At 46.6% G+C, this 22,890-nt stretch overlaps 1 protein-coding gene and 1 non-coding gene across 3 annotated transcripts in view; both read left to right on the plus strand.

Annotated features, from left to right (window-relative positions):
• Positions 1 to 751: 751 nt before the first annotated feature.
• GNG12 (G protein subunit gamma 12) overlaps positions 752 to 22,890 on the plus strand; it is a 363,426-nt gene continuing 341,287 nt past the window's right edge. Inside the window, exon 1 of one of the 2 annotated variants that reach the window (XM_044002005.1) lies at positions 752 to 3,592. The gene's annotated coding sequence lies outside the window, so the exon portion shown is untranslated. The remainder of the gene's footprint in view (positions 3,593 to 22,890) is intronic. The other variant, XM_044002006.1, reaches the window with a different exon arrangement.
• On the plus strand, positions 9,790 to 9,896 carry LOC122726982. The gene has a single exon (XR_006352972.1). It is a non-coding gene; the product is annotated as a U6 spliceosomal RNA (small nuclear RNA).

Genomic DNA, 22,890 nt, shown 5'->3' on the forward strand with positions numbered 1-22,890 from the left:
GCACATAGCTGACTCAAAAATGTTTATTGATTGATTTATTGTCTCCTGGAGGCCACTAGAGTTTATTGGAGTGGGGGACATGATATGCTTAGACCTGCATTTGACAGGGTAGGGGGAATCTGTTGAAGGAGATAGGATAGAAAGGGATGGCTCATGCAGGTAGAGGGGTTTGCTTTGGTAGGAAGGCAGGCCACCTCATCATGGAGGACCAGGGTATAGGAGGAAGGAGTGACAAAGGCACCTGAGTGATAAGACATCAGGAAAAGGGGAAGAGGGAGTTTACAGTGAATGACCACAATTGTTTTTTCTATAAAATATGAGGCAAGGTTCTCACTGCAGAGGGAGGTTTGGGGAGGGATGAGAATGTTTGGAAGAGCCACTGTGGAAAATGGGCAAGGGAGCAGTTAAGGGAGATATAAAAGAGTTGCCTGGCAGGCAGGGCACAGCTGAGGGTGTGAGACATAAATCTATAGTGGACCAGGACAGAAGGGCTGCATGATCTGCTCCACCTCTTCACACCTGATGCTCCCCAAATCGCAGGTGGGAACTCAGGCTGGCAGCAGGAGATGGAAGCTGCCTTGAGCTGCTGTGACAAATGGATAACACAAAGCCAGCCCCTTGCTGGCTTCTCTGGGGGACACACTGATGCGCAATAGGAGATGGCTGCGCATGCGCAGTCTGTGGGTCAAAGGAGGGTCTCCCTCCTCATCGGAGGCTGCAGCAGGAGGCGGAAGGAAGGCCGCACACTAGGGGCCTTCGTGGTGGCCCAGCTTCTTGCCACCTTCCCTCAGGGACACACTGCACCGGAAGAGATGAAAGGTATACCATCAGAGGGAAGCCTGCCTCCTCTTCTAACCTGAGGCTGGGGATCAGGCCAAGCAACAGGAGGTGGAAGTTTCCACTCACTGCGGGACATCTCCTTGGGCGGGGCCCCTCTCCGCCCACCCTCTGCGGACTGGAGCTGGAGATGGAAGACACATGCGCAGTCCAAACAGGTCTGGCCTCCGCCATCTGGCTGCAGATTTCTGGCTCCTCCTGAGGAAAACACTGCGTGGTCACCTTACTCCACCCAAGATGCGAAGGCAGCCACTGCGGGAGGGAGGTGGCGATCTGGAGAGGCAGGCACCATCACCCCAGTGCACCTCCTCACTCCACAACAGGTGAGAAAATGGCCAGAGCCCTTTGATCCCCACCACTCTCAAGCCACCTGCCTGGGGGAGCTAAGATGATCAGGCAGCTGCTCCGCCGCTGCCGCTGCCTCTGCTTTGCTGGGAAAGGGTCCGAGGGCAGATCCCCACAGAAGACTGTGCCACTGGTCTCATATCTTGGTCATAGAGTGAGCCCTGTCATGACCCGCTCCAGGCAGCTGTGACTGAACCACCTGCGTAAGGGGCCCCACTTGGTCTGGCGGATGCACCCGCAGCCACTGCCTGCGGGGAATGGGCCTGGAGGGTGGATCCCCCCCCCCCCCCCCCGCAGGAGATAGCGCCATTGCCTCGGGGCTCACAGTCTGTGGCTTTGGTAGCTGAGGATGAGCCACTGCAGCCTCTGTGGGAATGGGTCCAGAGGGTGTATCCCTGGAGGAGAGACTGAGCCACTGGTTGCATATCTTGGTCATAGAGTGATCCCTGCTCTGCCTGTGCCCTACTGCTTTTTCTGAGTGACCTGCTAGGAAACGTAAGCTGAGCAGGCTGGATAGCGCATAGCTGCTGCCGCAGGGGCGGCTATGGGTCCGGAGGGCGGATCCCTGGAGGATAGAGACTGCGCCATGGGTCTCATTCCTGGTCTTAGAGAGATCTCTGCTATACCCTTCATCAGGCAGCTTTGGTGGAGGGACCTGCCCAAGACACCTGAGCTGATCAGGCTGGATAGCGCACAGCTGCTGCCGCAGGGGCGGCTATGGGTCCGGAGGGCGGATCCCTGGAGGAGAGAGACTGCGCCACGGGTCTCACATTCCCGGTCATAGAGAGATCTCCGCTATACCCTTCATTAGGCAGCTTTGGTGGAGGGACCTGCCCAAAACACCTGAGCTGATCAGGCTGGATAGCGCACAGCTGCTGCCGCAGGGGCGGCTATGGGTCCGGAGGGCGGATCCCTGGAGGAGAGAGACTGCGCCACGGGTCTCACATTCCCGGTCATAGAGAGATCTCCGCTATACCCTTCATTAGGCAGCTTTGGTGGAGGGACCTGCCCAAAACACCTGAGCTGATCAGGCTGGATAGCGCACAGCTGCTGCCGCAGGGGCGGCTATGGGTCCGGAGGGCGGATCCCTGGAGGAGAGAGACTGCGCCATGGGTCTCACATTCCTGGTCATAGAGAGATCTCTGCTATACCCTTCATCAGGCAGCTTTGGTGGAGGGACCTGCCCAAGACACCTGAGCTGATCAGGCTGGATAGCGCACAGCTACTGCCGCAGGGGCGGCTATGGGTCCGTAGGGCGGATCCCTGGAGGAGAGAGACTGCGCCATGGGTCTCACATTCCTGGTCATAGAGAGATCTCTGCTATACCCTTCATCAGGCAGCTTTGGTGGAGGGACCTGCCCAAGACACCTGAGCTGATCAGGCTGGATAGCGCACAGCTGTTGCCGCAGGGGCGGCTATGGGTCCGTAGGGCGGATCCCTGGAGGAGAGAAACTGTGCCACGGGTCTCACATTCCCGGTCATAGAGAGATCTCCGCTATACCCTTCGTTAGGCAGCTTTGGTGGAGGGACCTGCCCAAGACACCTGGGCTGATCAGGCTGGATAGCGCACAGCTACTGCCGCAGGGGCGGCTATGGGTCCGTAGGGCGGATCCCTGGAGGAGAGAGACTGCGCCACGGGTCTCACATTCCCGGTCATAGAGAGATCTCCGCTATACCCTTCGTTAGGCAGCTTTGGTGGAGGGACCTGACCAAAACACCTGGGCTGATCAGGCTGGATAGCGCACAGCTGTTGCTGCAGGGGCGGCTATGGGTCCGTAGGGCGGATCCCTGGAGGAGAGAGACTGCGCCACGGATCTCACATTCCTGGTCATAGAGAGATCTCTGCTATACCCTTCATTAGGTAGCTTTGGTGGAGGGACCTGCCCAAGACACCTGAGCTGATCCGGTCAGTGCGCCGCTGCCGCAGGGGTGGCTATGGGTCTGGAGGGCGGATCCCTGCAGAAGACTGTGCCATTTCCACAGGTCTCACGCCCTGCAGCTTTAACCACACCACTTTCCCAGGCAACCTGAGTTGATCCAAAGGGTGCTGCTACCGCTGCAGTGGAAATGCATCCAGAGGGCAGATCCCTAGAAGAGAATGCGTCATTGGTCCCACAGCCTAGTCATAGAGTGACCTTTGCCATGACTTGACCAGCAACTTTGTCTGGGCCACCTGCCCAGGGAGATAGTGGGTGCACTGCTGCTTCTTCCAGAGAAATAGGTCCAGGGGCTGAACCAGCAACCTCTTGTGATCATAGAGCAATCTCTTCGTACCCCTCACTGGATGGCAGTGAGTGGCTGGCCGGCATGGGCGGTGCCCAAGAGGGAATCCCAGAGTCGTGGTGCAGCTGCGGGCGATTCCTTCAGGCCCCTGTTCTGTTGGTGCTCCCAACATTAGGACTTTATCAAGGTAAAATGCCATATTGGTCTAATTCTCTTCTGTGGGCAGAGATGGGCTAGTAAATACCTCCCAGTTGATTCTCTACCTTCCCTTCCCTGTGCTCAAACCCAGGCAAGGTTTGCCTGCAGGAGCCAGTGTACCACACAGCCCCAGGCCCAAGGACACTCCAAGATTTATTAAGTATTTGGGCATTTCTTAACCATTTAACATGTATACAACGGGGTGACCGTTTTCAGGAAGTTCATAGATTTTTTTTGTGTGTTTCACTGACTATGCCCCAAGGCCTTTTCCCCCCTCAGGCAGATCATCTTACCTGCCACCCCCAACTCTGTGGCTTTTATGCAGGATTTGGCTCAGCTTGATAGTGTTTATTGCATTCTAGTATTTCTTCCCCATTTAGGAGCACCTGGGGGATGTGGAGGGGAACCCCCAATGATAACCCTGAACCTCAGGGTTATATGTGTTATGTGGTTATCCCATATATCAAATAGGATATTTTAAAGAGACAGCCAGGTTGACAGGAAGAGAAAAGAAAGCTTTGCTACAGGCTAAAATGACAACGCATTTATTCCCCAGGCATCCTAGCAATGTCATCCAACATTGGGGTTATTTCTTAAATGACAGTCAGACCCTGTTGAGTTTCTGCCCAGATCCAAAAGTCTGGGTATCCTCAGATACCTTCAAGTGGGTGGCCCTGCTAAGAGAGAAATTCAGAAGGGAGAAGATGGGGAGTCTAGTCTGTCTATGGTCTCCTCCACGTTCAGTCAACTTTTGTAGTTCCTTATTGTCTCCAGCATCAACTATTTAGTTTTCTGTTTGGCTTCAGGATCTGGACTCCCCTGACCTTTCTGGTCTCCTTCCACCTTACTCCTCTTAATCTACTCTGTAATCCAGTGACACTGGCTTCCTTGCTATTCTTCTGACATGACAAGACTCTGCCTGTCCTCCATTTTGGCTGCCCTGCATGGGCTTGGATACATTGAGTGGGAATGATAATTTTATAGTTTCATAATTCTGTTGTGCTTTATTTATATTTTCTCATGAATATAGCTTTAGGGATTCTAGTTTGGCAAATATTTTCTTGCTTTCAAGATTGATAAGTTGGAGCAGTATATAGAAAAGAATGACTCCACCGTCTTGTCCATCCCATGATCCTCTCTAAGTCTTCTCTCCCTCTGGCTAAACATCTCCAGTTTCTTCAAATGTTTCATCTGTGTCATGAACATAGCACAACAGATAGGCTAGCTTGCCTTGAAGCATGTTTCCAGAAGTCTTTTTTTTCCCTTTCATTTTCTCCTCTTTTTTCTTTTCCTTCCTGGAAGAGAAAAAACACAGAGGAAGCAAGGATGCCCCCATCTCTTTCTGAATCCTCCTGGGGGAGGGAGAGGGGGAGGGCTGGAGAACAGCTGGTCACCTTCTTCCTCATAATTGCCCTCCCCAAACTTGGAAGCTGTTATTAAGTTATCCTCCATTCCTTTATTCTCCAAGAGATCAGCCCAGTCTCCTGTAACCTTTCCTCACATTTGGGGATTTATTTAGTAACAAGCCAAACCAAATTGGTGCTGGTTCACTCTCTGTCTTTCTCCATTTTCCAGCACAAGAAATATTTAGCAGCTTGATTTTGCTGAGCCTACCCAAGAGAGAGCAGCACAGTTGATCCTGTCCTATGCTTACTGGGCAAAGCCAAATCTGAATAATCCTACCTTGAAAGTAATTAATAGTAAAAGGTAACAGAAAATTGTCAGTCATCCCTGAACATGAAAAAGCAAAAAAGGGACAAGGGAATGATTTCTTGGAGATTTACTGCCCCCAGATTACAGATTTTATACATGACTTTGCAAGCATTTTCATTGTAAACAAAGGACATTAAAGAAGTGATGGCAATACTGTTGTATATGGAAGTGATCTTCATTTTGCCTTGGACTGGCTTTGTTTAAGTCTTTCAGATGGTGTATTTTCTGAAGGATTCAGTTAGGGATTTTAAGAACAACAACCCCTGAGGCAACTAGGTGGTGCAGTGGATAGAGCACTGGCCTTGGAGTCAGGAGTACCTGAGTTCAAATCCGGCCTCAGACACTTAACACTTACTAGTTGTGTGATCCTGGGCAAGTCACTTGACCCCAATTGCCTCACTAAAAAAAAAAAAAAAAAAGAACAACAACCCCCAAATGGGCCAGAATTTCAATCTCTGTAAATACAAGCCACAACACCATTTCTTCTGCTACCTGGGACTAAAAAAGGGGGAGGCAAGGGAAAGATGAAGTTAAGTAAAAAAATACAGAAATCACTATATTTTTGTTGTTGTTGATGAAGTTATTGGTCATCGGCATATGAACCTCCCTCTACCAGGACAGATGAACACTGGCTCACCATTTATAGCCTTAGAGAAATTACTAGGGCCCTAAGTGACTCGTCTAAGGTCATACAAATGGTTCATGTCAGAGATAGGACTTGAACCCAGGCCTTTTTGATGGTGAGGACAGCTGTTTAACTGGAGTGATGTCATGCTGCCCCCAAGGAGTCAGTGATCTGACTGTACTCAACTGTACGAAACCCACAAAATGGACCATGCTTATATTTGATTCATTGGATGATTTGGTAAGATTTTTATAAACTGATTTTACCTTTAATAGCTTCTCTCTGTTTTATGAGAAAATATTGCTTATAATCATCCATCATCCTTTAAAAAAAAATTTGGTGAGATTTAAAAAATGAGTTTATATTCTAATCAAATTTTGCCTTTGGACATTTTTCTCCATTGGGCAAGAACTATCTGTGTGGCCCTGGGCAAGTCACATAATCTCTGTTTACCTCAGTTTCCTCATCTGTAAAATGAGGATAATAATAGCACCTACTTCCCAGGGTTGGCATGAGGATCCAGTGAGATAATAATTGTTAAGTGGTTAATGCAATGCTTCACACACAGAGGCACTATGTAAGTGTTAGTTATGGTTATCAGCTATTATATTTACTAGTCTTCTGGGTTCTTTCAGTCTCCTTGTTGAAGTAATTATTGTCATTGGTTTAACTTCTGAATTATAACGATCACTGTTGATGTCATTTCTGTTGTCCCTTTTCCATTGTCTATATAGGCATGGTATAGGCTGTTTAAATAATTCAGGGTTAAATCTTCACTGTAGCTCTCATACCATTTTCTCATTACTATTCTTGTTTATTATAAATTCTTATCTGAGCCCTGATGAATCGATAGTCTGATTCTGAACAGACAGCCGACCCAAGGATAACTCCCACGTCCATACAAAGTCTTTCTTGTCTATTAAAATGTCATTGGTGTCATTCCTTGGGTTGGTATTTGCTACTCACCATATCTGGTGTCTACCAATTCAGCTAATTATTTTTAAGAAAGTTTTCATGATATGGAAGTATAAAGTTTCTGTATAATCCACAAGTCTGGGGCTTCTCTCTTTCTCATTTTTCCTCCTGAACCATATATTTCTCCTCCTCCTTATCTCTCCCTGTCTTTCCATTGAAGTTACCAAGTATCAGAGTGTGTTGATTTGATTTGGAAGGTTTTATCAAATTCTTTATAGAATTTCTCCACCACTTCATCCTTAGCAACTGATGTTGGTGCATAAGCTGCAATTATTTTCATGGTGGTGTATTTGCAGATACTTATCATTAGGACTGCAATATGTGAAGCCCAAATGTCTTATGAAATAATATTTCTTGAAGCTTTGGAGCATATGATAAAACCTACTCTGCCAATTCTTTGCCTTTCCAAGGAAAAGCCAGGAGCCATCATCCCATTTAGCTGCAATTTCCTTATATCTTCTGGTTTCATTTCTAGCAAACAGGGCAAGATTGACAGAATTCATCTCCAGCAGTGTGGACATTCATTGGTCATTTGCAGAGGACCTCCTATTTATGGTATTGACATTCTGATGAAAAGTTGTGGATTCTCTCAAAACAATCTGATTCTTAGCACCCCCTTCTCATTTTCTTGCACACAAAGGAGAAGGGGACCACCTAGGACTGAGGCTCATTTTTTATTTGCCTTTATTTCTCAGACTTCTCTAGCCAAAACAGTGTCATGAGCAGAGGCCATCTGATCATGTGGCACCTCCCCTTTTTTGGGGGGGGGGCGGGTCAATGAGGGTTAAGTGACTTGCCCAGGGTCACACAGCTAGTAAGTGTCAAGTGTCTGATGTCAGATTTGAACTCAGGTCCTCCTGAATCCACTGCTGGTGCTCTGTCAACTGCAGTGCCACCTAGCTGCCCCAGCACCTCCCTTTTTATATAGAATGCAATATGCTTGCTCTCACCCCCTCGTATGAGGGGGTATATGACATTTTACCTCACCCTTCTCTTGTACCCTGATGGGGTTGGGGCAGTCTGTTGTTTCTCCTCAGCTCCAGTCCTCATCTACTCTATTCACCCCTTATTTTAGGGGCCCAGTGACCCACACCCTATTTCCATTTCACAATTATACTTTGGATTAGCTTTTACAAATGTATATTTGCTTCAAAGATATAGCAAGAACAAACGTACAAACATTGCTCCCCAACTCACCTACCCCCTACCCCCAGTCTCTGGAAAGAGGGAGGAATTAAGCTCAGAGTTTAGCTTCTTAGTTTCTACCAAGTTCAAGAACAAAGCCCAGCTAGGCTCATTTCTCTGGACCCCCTCAGCCTCACTGCTGAGTTGCCTGCAATGCCTAGCCTGGATTCTTGGACTCCCTAACTGCCCCACTTTGAGCTCTTGGGGTGTAGACTCCACTCCCTAGACCAGACCTGAAAAAGGCAAATGAATAAGGCTAAGTTCTCAGGCCTATTTCTCAAGACCACATGGCCTGGGAGATAGAGAAAAGGGGTGACCTTCATCCTCTTCCCTCTTACTGTACAGTGTCACCTGATGGGAGTGAAGGATCCCCTTGCCCTCAGATAGGCTGTAGGAAAAGCCAGACAGTGCTCAGTCAGGTAGTTCTAGCTATTCAGCCAATGGAGAAAAACTGCTCCCAACAACAAGGCAGGCCATGGTGAAATGTTCATGCTGGCATCAGTTCTCCAGTCTCCTAGAGGGTACTCTCCCAGCTTCTCCAATGTGGGAGGTGTTATAAGCATGTTACAAATAGAATAAATGATTTCATTGAACAGATACCTACCATGAGAAGCCACTGTGGTAGGCTCAGCAGAAAACTGGAAATTTTAGATTTAGAAGACTGTACAGAGGATATCTGACCCATATCTGAACCTAACTCCCCTCCTCTATTGTCCACAGAAGAGTATGAAACATGTTGTCCAATGCTTTGCCAAAATCGAGATTACAAATATCAATTCAGTTTAATTCAAGATGTATTTAAGTGCCTGCTATATACTGTGTGTTATGGATGTTGTGCTAGGTGCTCAGTAAACAAAGATGAAATGAATCAGATTCTGCCACTCAAGTCTAGACAAAACGAACATCTCCATAGGCAATCAGTCAATCGACAATCATTCATTAAGAACTTATTATGTGGCAGGCACTATGCTAGGTCCTGGTGATTCAAAGACAAAGTCCTCATTGAGCTTACACCCTACCAAAGGAGACACAGATAGGAAAATACGAAACATATGCAAAGATATTGGAGGAAGAGACTAACAATTGAGGAACTGCAGAAAGGCCTCTTGTGGCAAGTGTCTCTTCAGCTGAGCTTCAAAGGGAGCTAGGGCTGCCAAGAGGCAGAAGAGAGGAGGGAGAAGATTCCAGGAGGCAGCTTGTACAAAGGCACAGACACAGGGAGATGTCATGCCATGTATGAGAAATAGGGCAAAGGCCAGCTGGTCTGTCAAGTAGATTAGGTAAGGGGTGGGCAGAGGTGAGATTAGAATCATCCGGAAACATAGACCAATAAGATAGCCAAGGACTTTCAAAGCCAAACAGAAGCATTTGAATTTTATCCTGGAGGAAATGGGGAGTCTCTGGAGATCCTTGAGCAGGACAGCAGTGTGTTCAGAGTCGAACTTTCAAAATGTTGGTTTGGTAGTTCAGTGGAGGGTGGATTGGAGATGCTGAATTCAAGGAGACCTATTAAGAAACGATAGCGGGCGGCTAGGTGGCACAGTGGATAGAGCACCGGCCCTGGAGTCAGGAGTACCTGAGTTCAAATCTGGCCTCAGACACTTAACACTTACTAGCTATGTGACCTTGGGCAAGTCACTTAACCCCAATTGCCTCACTTAAAAAGAAAAAAAGAAACGATAGCAATAGTGCTTGCTTTGGCAGCACATATACTAAAATTGGAATGATACAGAGAAGATTGGCGTGGCCCCTGCGCAAGGACGACGTGCAAATTTGTGAAGAAGCCATAGCAATATTCCAGGGGAAGTGTAATGGAAGCCTGAATTAGGTCAGTTCTGGTCAATGAAGAGGAGACAGACGCAAGGGGCATGATGGGAAAACTAATGAGAGTTGGCAACTGATTGGGCACAGAGTGGGAGAGGGCAGAGTTGAGAATGACTCCCAAATTCTAAATCTGAATGATGGGGGGACCTGTAGTGCCTTCTACTTGAAGAATGTGAGCTTAGGGGCAGCTAGGTGGCGCAGTGGATAGAGCACTGGCCCTGGAGTCAGGAGGACCTGAGTTCAATTCTGGCCTCAGACACTTAACACTAGTTGTGTGACCCTATGCAAGTCGCTTAACCCTAATTGCCTTACCAAAAACAAAAAAACAAAAACCAAAAAAAAAAACAACAAAAAAAAGAAGAATGTGAGCTTAGAGGGGGATGTGTTTGGCTACAGACATGTGGAGTTTGGGATGCTGTGGGGATAGCCAGGTGGAAATCATCAGTTGACAATTAGAAATGTAGGACTGGGGGGCAGCTAGGTGGTGCAGTGGATAAAACACTGGCCCTGGATTCAGGAGTACCTGAGTTCAAATCCGGCCTCAGACACTTGACACATACTAGCTGCGTGACCCTGGGCAAGTCACTTAACCCCCATTGCCCCACAAAAAAAAAAAAAGAAAGAAAGAAAGAAATGTAGGACTGGCGCCCAGGAGACTGATTTGGGCTGGACTGGGAGCTCTGAGTTATTGGCTAAGAGAACCTAGTGAAGTCTATGGGAGCTGATGAGAAGAGTAAGAGAGAGATTGTAGAGTGAGAAGAGGACCCAGGACAGAGCCCTGGAGTGTGTTGTCACATCCAGTAGGGGGCAGGATATGGACAATGAATCTGTAATAGAGACAGAGTCAAGTCAATAGGTGTGTATTAAGTGCTTACTGTGTGCAAGGCCTATACTAAGTGCTGGGAATACAAATATAACCAGAAAGAAAGACAGTCCCTTCCCTCAAGGAGCTAACATTCCAATAGGGAGTTTTTGTTGATGTTGTTCAGTCATGTCTGATTTTTTGTGACCCCATCTGGGGCTTTCTTGGCAGAGATCCTGGAGGCCTTTGCCGTTTCCTTCACCAGCCCATTTTACAGATGAGCAATCTTAGGCAAACAGAATTAAGTGACTTGCCCGGGGTCACACATCTAGGAAGTGTCTGAGGCCAGACTTGAAGATGAAGATGAGTCTTCCTGACTCCAGGCCTGGCACTCCATCACTGAACCACCTAGCTGCCCAATGAGGAAATATAACACATTAAGGGAAACTGAAAAGGTTGAGGAGGGGGGTGGAGGCAGAGTATATTCTAACACGAGAGGTTAGGGGTGAAGTGAGCTTCCAGGGTGAAGAGGCTTCTCTGCCCTTGTTGTGGTTGGTCATTTTTTTGTTTTCAAAGGGGATCAAACTGACATCACTGTATCAGGGTCAAGGTACAGTGTGCCCCACTGTGGCTGGTCAGACCAGTGTGAGCTTGGAAGGCTCTGCCACAGGTTGGGCACAAATAGTCCATATGAACATCTGGAGTGGAGATGGCTCTGAACTGTGCCCCTCTGCTCTGGGAAGGAAGGGCTTGCGAGTCAGGAGGGCAGCCTGGAGAAGAATGGAGACAGGGCCGGCCTGGGGAGCCTCCCTAAAATGGAGGTCCTCAGAGGAACCAGCCAATCAGAGGAAGAGGCTGAAGGGGCAGAGGGTACCTCTAGTGTGGGAAGTCCAGAAGTGAAGTCAACTTCCAAGGTTTAGATGTTCCCATGGCATAGATAGAGAAGTCCAGAGAGTCGAGAAGGGTGCCTGCAGTGGGATTTGGGGTTGGTCGTCCAGGCAAGGAACAATGTCACAGAGGAGGAGAGGGAGGAGCCAACAGGGACCCTGCAGGAAGTACCCAAAGGAAGGACTGCTCAGCAGAGTCGGAAGCTGCACTGAACTCGAAAAGGATGAAGCCGGAGAAAAAGCCACTGGGTTTAGTAATTAAGAGACCATTGGTGGCATTAAAGAGAGGTTTCAGATGGAAGCCAAGAAAAAAGATGAAACATAAGAACAGCTAACATTTCTACAGCATGACAAAGGCTTGCAAAGCACTTTACAAATGTTAGCTTTTGTTCTCACAACTAGCCCGTGAAACAGGGCCTGTCATTGTCCCATTTTACATACGGGGAAACTGAGGCAGGAGCTAAGGGACTTGCTTGTGGTTACACGGCTAGTATTTGAGATGGGTATTCAAACTCAAGCCTTCCTGACTCCAAGTCCAGTGCTCTGTGCACTCCATTTCCCACTTGCCTCAACATGTTTCTGAATTACAAAGTAGAAGGTGACCAGTATTGTATGAGAGATTGGAACAAGGTATAAAAGTGGGGGCTCGGAGATGAAAGAGACAAATTCTAATGAGGATGATCAATGGTTGGGTCTTATTTCCAAGATGGAGAAAGGGATCAATCAACGAAAAAGCATTTATTAGGCACCTTTTGTGTCTTAGGCATTCTGCTAGGCATGGGGAATCTGAACATGAAATAGTCTCTACTCACTGCAAGCTGACAGGAATTGGAGCCAAACATCCCTGGCAGAGGGAAAGAGATGAACCAAGACTTGAAGGCAGGAAAGTAGGATTCATATTTGAGGATCTATGGTGTTGTGGAACAGTGGGAGAGCTAGGGATGCTTGAACCCCCCTCTACACACACACACTCACACACTTGTGGGGGGAGCAATGAGGGTTAATGACTTGCCCAGGGTCACACAGCTAGTAAGTGTCAAGTGTCTGGGGCCGGATTTGAACTTGGGTCCTCCTGAATCCAGGGCCGATGCTTTATCCACTGCACCCCCTAGCTGCCCCTGACACTCACACACTTCTATAACACCTACTGGGCTGTTGTAATGAAAGAAGCAGTGGAGCAGATGGGCAATTGAATTAACTTTGTCCCCAAGTGGATTGTGCTGGAAGCCAACTGCGGGCCCTCTGGGCAGTGAGAAGATAGCTCCAGGGCTCTGCCAAGGGGTTCCTGAAACCCCAGGGAATGTCTTTGCTCTGTGTTTTAAACCTCCCACTTGGCAGCTCTTACCTTCTGATGAACTGTACTTTAACCACCTTAGAGACAGCTTTTACCTGGGAGTATTTAAGGATGTTTTGATTAAAGGCAGTATTTGTTTGAACCTTCTAGCTCTGGGTGATCTTCTCTACCAGATGTGGAATCCTGGGTGGAGGGTAGACTCCCCTCTGACACTTCAAACAGCCCATCCAAAGCACCCACCTTCACTTGCCCCACAACGGACCCCTGTGCCTTCCTGACTCCCCTGTTTCTGATGCTGGAACCATCATTCCCTCAATCCCCAAACCTTGGATTCACCTTTGAAATTCCTCTCCCCCTCCTGCCCCGCCTCCCCATCCAATCAGTTACCAAGTCCTGTCAATTGTACCTCAGCAATATCTCTTGCATCCATCCTTCCTAACCCACTCACGATGCCGTCTATGCATTAGAGTATCAGAGTATGTTTATGTATAAGTAATTCTCGAGCAGGCTTTTCTCCAGGCGAGGGAAAAGAACATATTTCATAACTAAATGCTAAGGCATTTAGGGAACGCTTTGGGCAAGAGATTGGGTGCAAACTCAGTTATGCTAATGGATCCTGTGCTCTGAGAGAAATGTGAGTCATCCGTCCTGTAAGTGTCAACTGGCTGCTGCAAGAAAAGGCTCGCAAAGCCCAAGAAGTCTGCTGGGGCTGAGAAGTGAGCAGTGGGAGCCCTGGGCCTGGGGCCTGCCTGCCTGCCGAAAGGGGGAGCCCAGGCTCCCGGGCTTGGAACAAAAGCTGCCCCATTCACAGTGGGGAGCTGGCCTTGGGCAGGGTGGGCTCTTCCTTGGACCTGGCTGCACCCAGTCCTTGGAACAGATCACGGGACCAGTCTTTGGGCCGTAAAGAAACGTTGAGGCCGTCTGATACAACCATCTCATTTTACAGATGAAGCAGCTGAGTCTCTGTCCCCTGTCCATTGCCCCATGTTGTAGCACTGGGCATAATTGAATCCCAATCACAGAATCAGTCACAAAATTACAAGGACCCTCAGGCCACATTTAGTCTAACCTGTATCCAAACGAGCGTCCCCTGGACAGCAAGTGGTCATCCGGCCTTTGCTTGAGTACCTACCTTCCAAGGTAGCCACTACACTCTTGGATAGTTCCAATTTTTTCCTTTTTTTTTTTTTTTGGTGGGACAATAATGGTTAAGTGACTTGCCCAGGGTCACACAGCTAGTGTCTGAGGCTGGATTTGAACTAAGGTACTCCTGAATCCAGGGTTGGTGCTTTATCCACTGTGCCACCTAGCTTCCCCTCCAATTTTTTCAAATAATATTATTTTTCCCTATCATATGTCAACAATTTTTAACATTCTTTTTTTTAAAATTTGAGTTCCAAATTCTCTCCCTCCCACTCTCCCTTTCCCCTTCCCTGAGACACTAAGCGATTTCCATATTAGTCTGTTGTGAAAGAAAACACAGACCAGAAAGACCCCACAAAAATGTGAAAAATTGTATGCTTTGATCTGCATTCAGACTCCATCAATTCCTTCTCTGGAGGTGGATAACATTTTTCATTCTGAGTCCTTTGGAATTGTCTTGGACACTGTAGTACTGAGAATAGCTAAGTCATTCACAGTTGATCATCGTTCAGTATTGCTGTCACTGTGTACAACATTCTCCTGGTTCTGCTCACTTCACTTTGCATCAGTGCATTTGAGTCTTACCAGGTTTTTCTGAAATCATCCTGCTTATCCTTTCTTATAGCACAATAGTATTTCATTATGACCATATACCACAACTTGTTCAGCTATTCCCCAATTGATGGACATCTCCTCACTTTCCAATTCTTAGCCACCACACAAAGAGGACATGTACTTTTAAAGAAGATTTTCCTGAAATTGAACCTAAATTAGCCCCTTTGAAATTTTTTCACATTGCTTTTCATTTCTCCCATTGCTCCTGCCTTCTAGGGTCAAATAGAATAAGCCTAATCCCTCATCTGTGTGAAAACTGTATAGATTCTTCATGGAGTTGTAAACTTTAGTGCTAGAAGGGACTTTATAGGGCATCTTATCCAACTCTCCCATTTTACAGATGGGAAAACTGAGGCTCAATGTGATTGCTTGATTGACTCAGTGTCACACAGCTAATACGATGAGTGAGGATCTGAACAAGGACTCCAAACCCAGCAATCGCTCCATCATCACATACCCGAAGACAGCTCTCACATGGCCCCCAAGACTTCCCTACTTCCAAGCTAAACAGCCTCACAGATGGTTTTTTTCCTTTTTTTTTTTCTGGAGGGGCAATGAGGGTTAAGCGACTTGCCCAGGGTCACACAGGTAGTAACTGTCAAGTGTCTGAGGCTGGATTCAAACTCAGGTCCTCCTGAATCCAAAGACAGTGCTTTATCCACTGTGCCATCTAGCTGCCCCACAGATGGGTTTTAAGGTGCTTTGAGAATTGCTGGTAAAGGCCCCTGCAGCTCAAAGGACAGCAGCTCCTCTCCCCAGCCACCAATTTCCATAACTTCTGAGTCTGACTCTAAAATGGCCCCTTCTCTGGGCAGCCTTCCCTGATCCTAGCCAACATGTTCTCTCCCTCCCTTAATAGAGTCTTTGAGCTCCTGTTGTGTGACATCCCCATCACCCATGCACACACGCATTTGCCCCAGGGAAATATTTCTCAGTTCTTGCTCTGTGGTCTTTGGGATGCTTCTTATCCAAAGTCTTAAAAGCATCTTGATCAAATTTAAAGAGAAACGAGTATGGAAATTCAGAAAAAAATAGCAAGTTCCATCCCCAGGCTCCAGGCTATCACTGGCTATCCCTCCATGCCTGTATTCCCTCCCTCTTCATCTTCACCTTCTGCCTTCCCTAGCTTCTTTCAAGTCCCAGCTAAAATCTTTTTCTTTTCATTAGTGATGTAGTTACTAGTTGTCAACAAGAAATCTTTCCCAATCCCCCCTAATGCTAGCACCTTCTCTCTGTTGACTATCTCCAATTTCTTCTATCTGCATCTTGTTTGTACATGTACATGGATGTTGCTTTTACATGTTGTTTCCCTCGTTAGATTCTGAACTCCTGGAGGGCAAAGGTTGTTTTTACATCTTTCTGTATCCCCAGGGCTTAGCGCAGTGCCTGGCACTTAGTAGGTACTTGATTGACTAAGAAGATGAGATAAAAGGAGACACACAAACCATCCAGATAACAGGAATCAAATGCTGACTCCTTTGTCAGAACTGACTTAAGATGCCAGGTGATGGAACACCTGCCCCTTGAGAGACTAGGGATCTCTGGGGCTCTGAGGTGCATTTGTTAAACCAATCTAGGTTCCAAACTAAGACTGATGTAGAGCCCTTGGGAGCAGGGGTGGGGAGAACAGCAGGTTACCTAAGAAGGAACAAATTGGCCTTGGTTGGAAATAGACCAGGTCAAAGTTTCCATCCCAATCCCTTGTACTTCTAGCCTAGGTGAGAAAGGGAGGCCCCATCTTTTTTTTTTAAATGATGTGAGATAGACAGCTGAAATAAAGCCAAGAAAAAGAATTCTGTAGAAGCCCACTTTGGATTCATCCAACTCATATGCTCAGTAAATAGTTTTTAAATGTGAAACATTCGGTGTTTCATAAAATCTATGTTCCAAAAGAGCTCATCTGAAAATACTGGCTAATGTTTTTTCAAAGCGGCAGCAGCCGCTGCCAGGATTACTCCCTGGTCCTGAGGTGACTAAGCCCGGGCCAACTATGGGATGGCAGCTCACATTTCCAATGAGCACAGAGGTGAGGAAGAACTGAGGATTATGTGTGCAGTGAGGCCTGAGAAAAGGATATCAGATAACATTGAGATCAGCGTCAGCATCTCCCAAACAAATCAAATCAAATCCGCAAACATTCATCAGACACCTGTTCTCAAGGTGTCAGGCTGAGGTGTTGTTATTATTATTATTATTGTTATTATTAGTCTACATTTATGGAGTGCCTCACCTAGGTCATGTCATCTGATCCTCATGAGGACCTTGTGAGGTAGGTGTGATTATCACTTCCATTTTACAGATGAAGAAACTGACGCCTCAGGTGACTTCCCCGAGGTCACTCAGCCAGGAAGTATTGAGGCAAGATTTGAATCTGGGTCCTTCTGACTCCAAACCCACTACAACATTGATGCGCAGAAGAGGACGTTGTCTCTAGCATTTCAGAGAAACTTGAGAGACAGGGAGAGTAAGTACAGGAATCGTTAGATAATAGGAAAGAAGAGATGAAGCAGCGAGGTGGCGTACTAGAGGATAGAAGACTGGGCCTGGACTCAGGAAGACCCATGTTCAAATTGGATCTTACTTTCTACCTGTGTGACTCTCAGCAAGTCACTTCACCTCTGTCTGCCTCGGTTTCCTCATCTATAAAGTGGGGATAAGAGTAGTGCCTACCTCGCAGGGTTGTTGAGAGGATCAAATCATAACGTATAGAAGGCACTTTGCAAATCTTAAGGTGTTATAAAAATGCAAATTGTTATTGATGATAGTTGTGGTGATAAATAAGAAGAAGAATGATGATAACTTTGATGAAACTGTTAGGCTCACCAGGAGCAAACCAAAGGCTCCGTAGAGCCGACCCCTGGCATCTTTCGCACATGCAGACATCCCCCCAGGAGTGAGGTCATAGGCCTTACGCTGGGTTTCCAGCTGTCTGGGCAAGAACAGTGGCTGCCTTGTGATTTATGCTTTGAAGTCTGGGAAGCTGGAGAGGATGCAAATGCTCCCAACCAGGGTAGCTCCCAGCTGAGAGAGCCATTGAAGGATGCTCGCCAATAAGCCGTGACTTCAGCTTAAAAGAGTTCTGACAAAAACAAATGATGGTGCTCTGAGGAGGGGAAAGAATATTCCTGAGAGGCCTAGGTGTTCAGAGGAGATGTGAGGGAGTGAGCCCACCAAGAAATTTGCCAGTTTATAAGAATAGCCCGGGGCCCTGGGGCTGTCTGTAAACACAATTCATTGTAACTACCTTTAGCCAAAGAGATCTTGGGGAACAGGAGGGTAGAAATGAAAGGCAATTAGCCCAGCAGGCTTGGAGGAGAGATCACCTGCCAGCCATCCTAAGACTCCCTGAATTAGAAATTCAGAAAATGATGTTTCAAATCAATGCACCGCTTTGGGGCATCACCCAATAGCCTCCTGGCCAGCTGGGGAGGCACTCAGTACAGATGTGGGTTGGGGTACAGCTAAACCCAGAGGCAGCGCTTTCCTGACCAGAGCTGGCCGGAGAGACCTCTAGGGTACCAAACCCCAGAGCTTGGAAAGGCAGATAGCCAGCCTGGGCCTTCGCCAGTCGTCTGGGTTCGGGAATACAGACCTGTAGGTCTGATGATAATACCCCATACCATCTCCCGGCTCAGGAAGAAGTGTACAAAGGAGAGCCAGTTAAGCGGAGGGGGGGGGCGGGGGGGGGGGGTTAACACAACGTTTCAGGAGAAGTGTTTGTTTATGCATATAGCCAATAACGAGGAAGCAACTAGGTGGCACACTTGGAATCAAGAAGACCTGGGTTCAAATTTAGCCTCAGACACTTACTGTAGCCCTCATATACCATGGCATCTGTTGATGTATGTGTTGGTTACTGTATGTTGCACAGTGAGATTTCAGTTTATTGTTTGCTTGGATATTAATGTCATGCTTGGACTGAGGCTGCATCAGATTGTTGGCTCTGCATTGATTCCTTATTGCTTTTTGGCAAATGTTGGTTAACGATAATGCATTTGTTATGATCATATCAACTGCTGACACTGGAACCAGGGACTGCGCATGTGTGTGTGTGTGTGAGTGTGTGTGTATATGTATGTTTATGATCCTTTGCGTGTGTGCTGTGGGTGTGCATGTGTCGTCAGGATGTGAGTGTGTCATCTGCATATAATGCAACCGTTAGACATGGCACTAGCTTGTCAGGTAATTTTCCAGGTAATTAGTCTTCGTCCTCTGCGTGTGGTGTTAATATAGATTTGATGTAAATAGTAATATGTGATCTGGGAATGATCCTCCTGAACTGAGTCAGACACGACTGAACAACAACAAGATATTGGTTTGTTGTCTCCCCCATAACAGCAGAAACTTGTTGAGGGCAGGGACTTCGCCTTTTGCCTCTCAGTGGTTAGCACAGCACATACTAGGTATTAATAAACATTTACTGACTGAAGATCATATCTATTAGTTCACAACTTCATAACAGTTACCCCTTTATGTGTTAAATAGGGCAATTTTCATCCCTACAGCTAGGTGGTGCCATGGATAGAGTATTAGATTTAAAGTCAGGGAGATGTGAGTTCAAATCCTTCCTTAGACACTTACTAGCTAGCTGTGTGTCCCTGGGCAAATCACTTAACCACTTCAACTTCAGTTACTTCATCTATAAAATAAGGACAACAAAAATAAAATAAAATGAGGATAACAATAGCACCTGACTTGCAGTGTTATCGTGAGGATTCATTGAGATAGCACATAGAAAGTTCTTTGAAGACTTTAAAGCCCTATATAAATGTTTGTTGTTGTTGTCCTTAGGCAATGCTTAACACAAGTTCAGAAAGAAGGGGATTGGCCTGGACCCCAGCATTTTCCAGGGTCCTGAGTCACAGAGTGCTTGGCTCCTCTCATCTCTCCTTAGAAATCAGGGCCCCAAATCAGCCGCAAAAACAAGCTCTGAGCCATGATCCTAGGACCCAACACAGCAGCCAGGCCATCCCCCAGAATTCAAATATGTAACGTCTCCCCTTAATCCCCCAAAGTTTGGTTTCCTGGAGATTGGTATTGGGGCCAGAGATGGGGGGCAACACACCCTTGAGACAACCAGGAATCAACTGCTTGTGACCTAGTGGCCTCTAGGTTGGAGGGGCTTGGGAAGGAGGAGAAATAAGCATGCTTAAATAATGCTGGCTGGAAGGAGGTAAGATTCGGAGGCCGTGGCTTTTTTTTTACATTGGAGGAGTTTTGAAAATCGTTTCCCAAGTTTATAAAACAGATTCAGATGTTTCATGACTTGCCATGAGCCTGGCTCTGACTTAGCCCTTTGGATGTTCTTAGTACATAAGATCAGAGGCGAGGTTGCACCTCCCCCACAGGGCTGTGGCAGGAGAATGGGAATTGTTACCCTCAGATGTGGAAGATGGTGCTCCCCTTCTCAAAAGTGATGATGCGTTTGTGTAGGAAACTAGCTCAAAATTTCCATCCCACTTCAGGGGTAACCATTAGCTCATAGTGTTCTCTGAACCCTCAATTCCACAGAAAAGTCAAGTCTTCAGAGCCAGGCTACTGATCTCTCCCTGCGAGGTTCTAAGATAACCCCTTAGAGTCTGGGGTTTCTTTTAATGAGACCAACTCAACCCCCCTTCCTCTGTGTTCCTGCCAATATCAATTACTTAGGAAGTTACTCCAATATCATTTGCCAATTACAGTTAGCATCTCCCTAGTGTCCTTTAACAAGCTGATATCTTCCCAACATCACTGATAAACAATTAATATCAATTAGCTCTTACAAAGGAATATTTACTGAAAGGATATAGAAAAAACCAATAGACATAAGGCATCCTTCTCCCCTCCCCCCAAACTGGGGTACATTATCCCTCTTCAACCCCTGAGCAGAGCAAGATTGAACTTAAACAGACTGTTAGAAAATATTTCCACGGTCAGGTTTACTTTCAAGTGTAGCATAGACAATAGATGAGTTGCTTCCTTGCTTGCAGGATACACCATCTTGGCTATTGGGTCAATCCCCTCCTGGAAAGGGGCAAGTATGTAACTCCTCAGGGCTGGACCTTTCCAGGGCTTGGCTCCTGAACCTCTGATGGGTCTCCAATCTTTTACAGCTCACAAAGCCCCAGTCTGGTCCATTCTAACTGCCAGTTATTCTAAGAGCAGGATGAAATAACACAATGGAGACCAAAGAAACACAAATGCCAAGAGGTTGCTGGCACTTCCCCCCACTCCCTAGCCAAAGGCTTATACCATTTCTTTCTTGCTCACCACCTGGGATGAGAGTGATTTGACTGGTTGGTGCCTTTTGTTTACATACCCATTTCTAGCTCAGCAGCCAATTTTAAAAGCTTCTCTTCACTTCACAATATATTGATGGAAAACAGTTATGGAACATGTATATATGTGGTGTAAATGGTGGCAGGACCCCTCCATTGTGCACCATCACAAATTCCTAGAAATAGGGTCACAAACCATACCCCACCTCCCCAATAGTTAGGAAGCAGACTGTGCATACTACTTGTGGTCAAAGGAATGAATACCTATTGATTACACTCCACACCCTCTAACTCCCCAATTAAAAAGAAAAAAATTGCTCCTCAGCAAATCAGGAAGAGGACATTTTTAATACCCAATCTAGAGTGGTTCTCCGAGGTCCCAGAGTAGTACATTGTCTTTTCACTCGACATGAACTGTATCTGTCATTCGGGCTCTGTGCTGGGTCCTCTTCTATTCTCCCTCTACATTAACCACTTGGTGAGCTCATCAGCTTCCATGATTTAACAACCATCTCTCTAATGACACTATTCTTATGTCTACCTCTCCTGCCCCGATCTTCAGTCTTGCATCTCCAACTGCCTTTCAGACATCTCCAATAGGATGTCCGGTAGACATCACAAATCCAACGTGTCCAAAACAGAACTCACCATCTTTCCCCCTAAATCTCCCCACACACACACCTCTTACCTTCCTTATTCCTGTAGAGGACAACAGTATCCTCCCATGGTTGGGAGTCATTCTGAACTCTTCACTGTCTCTCACACCTCCCCCTGCCCCATATCCAAGCTGTTGCCAAGACCTGTGGATTTCACTTTTGAAAAATCTCTCCAAAATGCCCCCTTCTCTCTCCTGACACTGCCCCATCCTGCCCCTTATCACCTCACGCAAGGACTATTACAATAGCTGTGGAGGAGGGGGAGGGTAGTATCTGTCTGCTTCAGGCATCTCCCCACTCCAGTCCATCCTCTATTTAGCCACCAAAGTGATTTTCCTCAAGTTCAGGTCCAGTCCCATCATCCTCCCCTCAATAAACTGCTATGGCTCCCTATTGCCTCCAGGATAAAATATAAAATCCTTTGTTTGTCATTCAAAACCCTTTATAGCCCGTCCCCCTCTTACCCTTCCTGCCTTCTTACACCTTACTCTTCCATCCTTCTAGCTGTTCCAGGAACAAGCTCTCCATCCGCAGTCCCCCATGCCTGGAATGCTCTCCCTCCTCCACCATGACTACTGAGCTCCCTAGCTTCTTTTAAGCACCAGCCCCTCTTCATTCTAGCATTTCCCCTCTGGTCATTATTCCCAATTTATCTTGTATATAGCCTCTCCTTAAAGAAGAACCTTTCAACTAATGAGGAAGCATACTATCTGCCTCCAGAGAAAGAACTGATATTGACTGAATACAGACTGAAGCATGTTATTTTTCACTTTGTTTTTTTTCTTTTATTTAAGTTTTCTTGTACAAAATGACTGTTATGGAAATGTTTTACATAATTGCACATGTATAACCTATATCTGGTTGCTTACTGTCTCAGTGATGGGGAAGGAGAGGGAGAGAAAAAATTTGGAACTCAAAACATTAAATAAAAATGTTTAAAAAATTGGGGGAGAAAAGATGAACCTATCACCTCCTGAGGCAGCACATTCCACTTGTTGATAGCATTGATTGCTGGGACATTTATCTTGGACATCAAACTTCTTTAAACTTGAACCCATTAATTCTAGTCCTCCCCTCAGGACCACACAAAACCAATTTAATCCCTCTCCAAACAGGACCCTTCAAAGACTTGAAGATAGAGGTTTGGTCCCTACCAATTTTTTTCTTCTCTAAACTAAACATATCTTGTTCCTTTAATTGGTCCATATGTGATATTCATGCTCCTTCACCATCCCCCTTACTCTCATTGTCGCACGCAGCCTAAAATTATGTTAGTTTACCTGGATACCAGGTCACCCCATTGTCTTACAA

This window comes from Dromiciops gliroides, chromosome 4 (assembly GCF_019393635.1).
Source record: "Dromiciops gliroides isolate mDroGli1 chromosome 4, mDroGli1.pri, whole genome shotgun sequence".
Classification (NCBI taxonomy): Eukaryota; Metazoa; Chordata; class Mammalia; order Microbiotheria; family Microbiotheriidae; genus Dromiciops; species Dromiciops gliroides.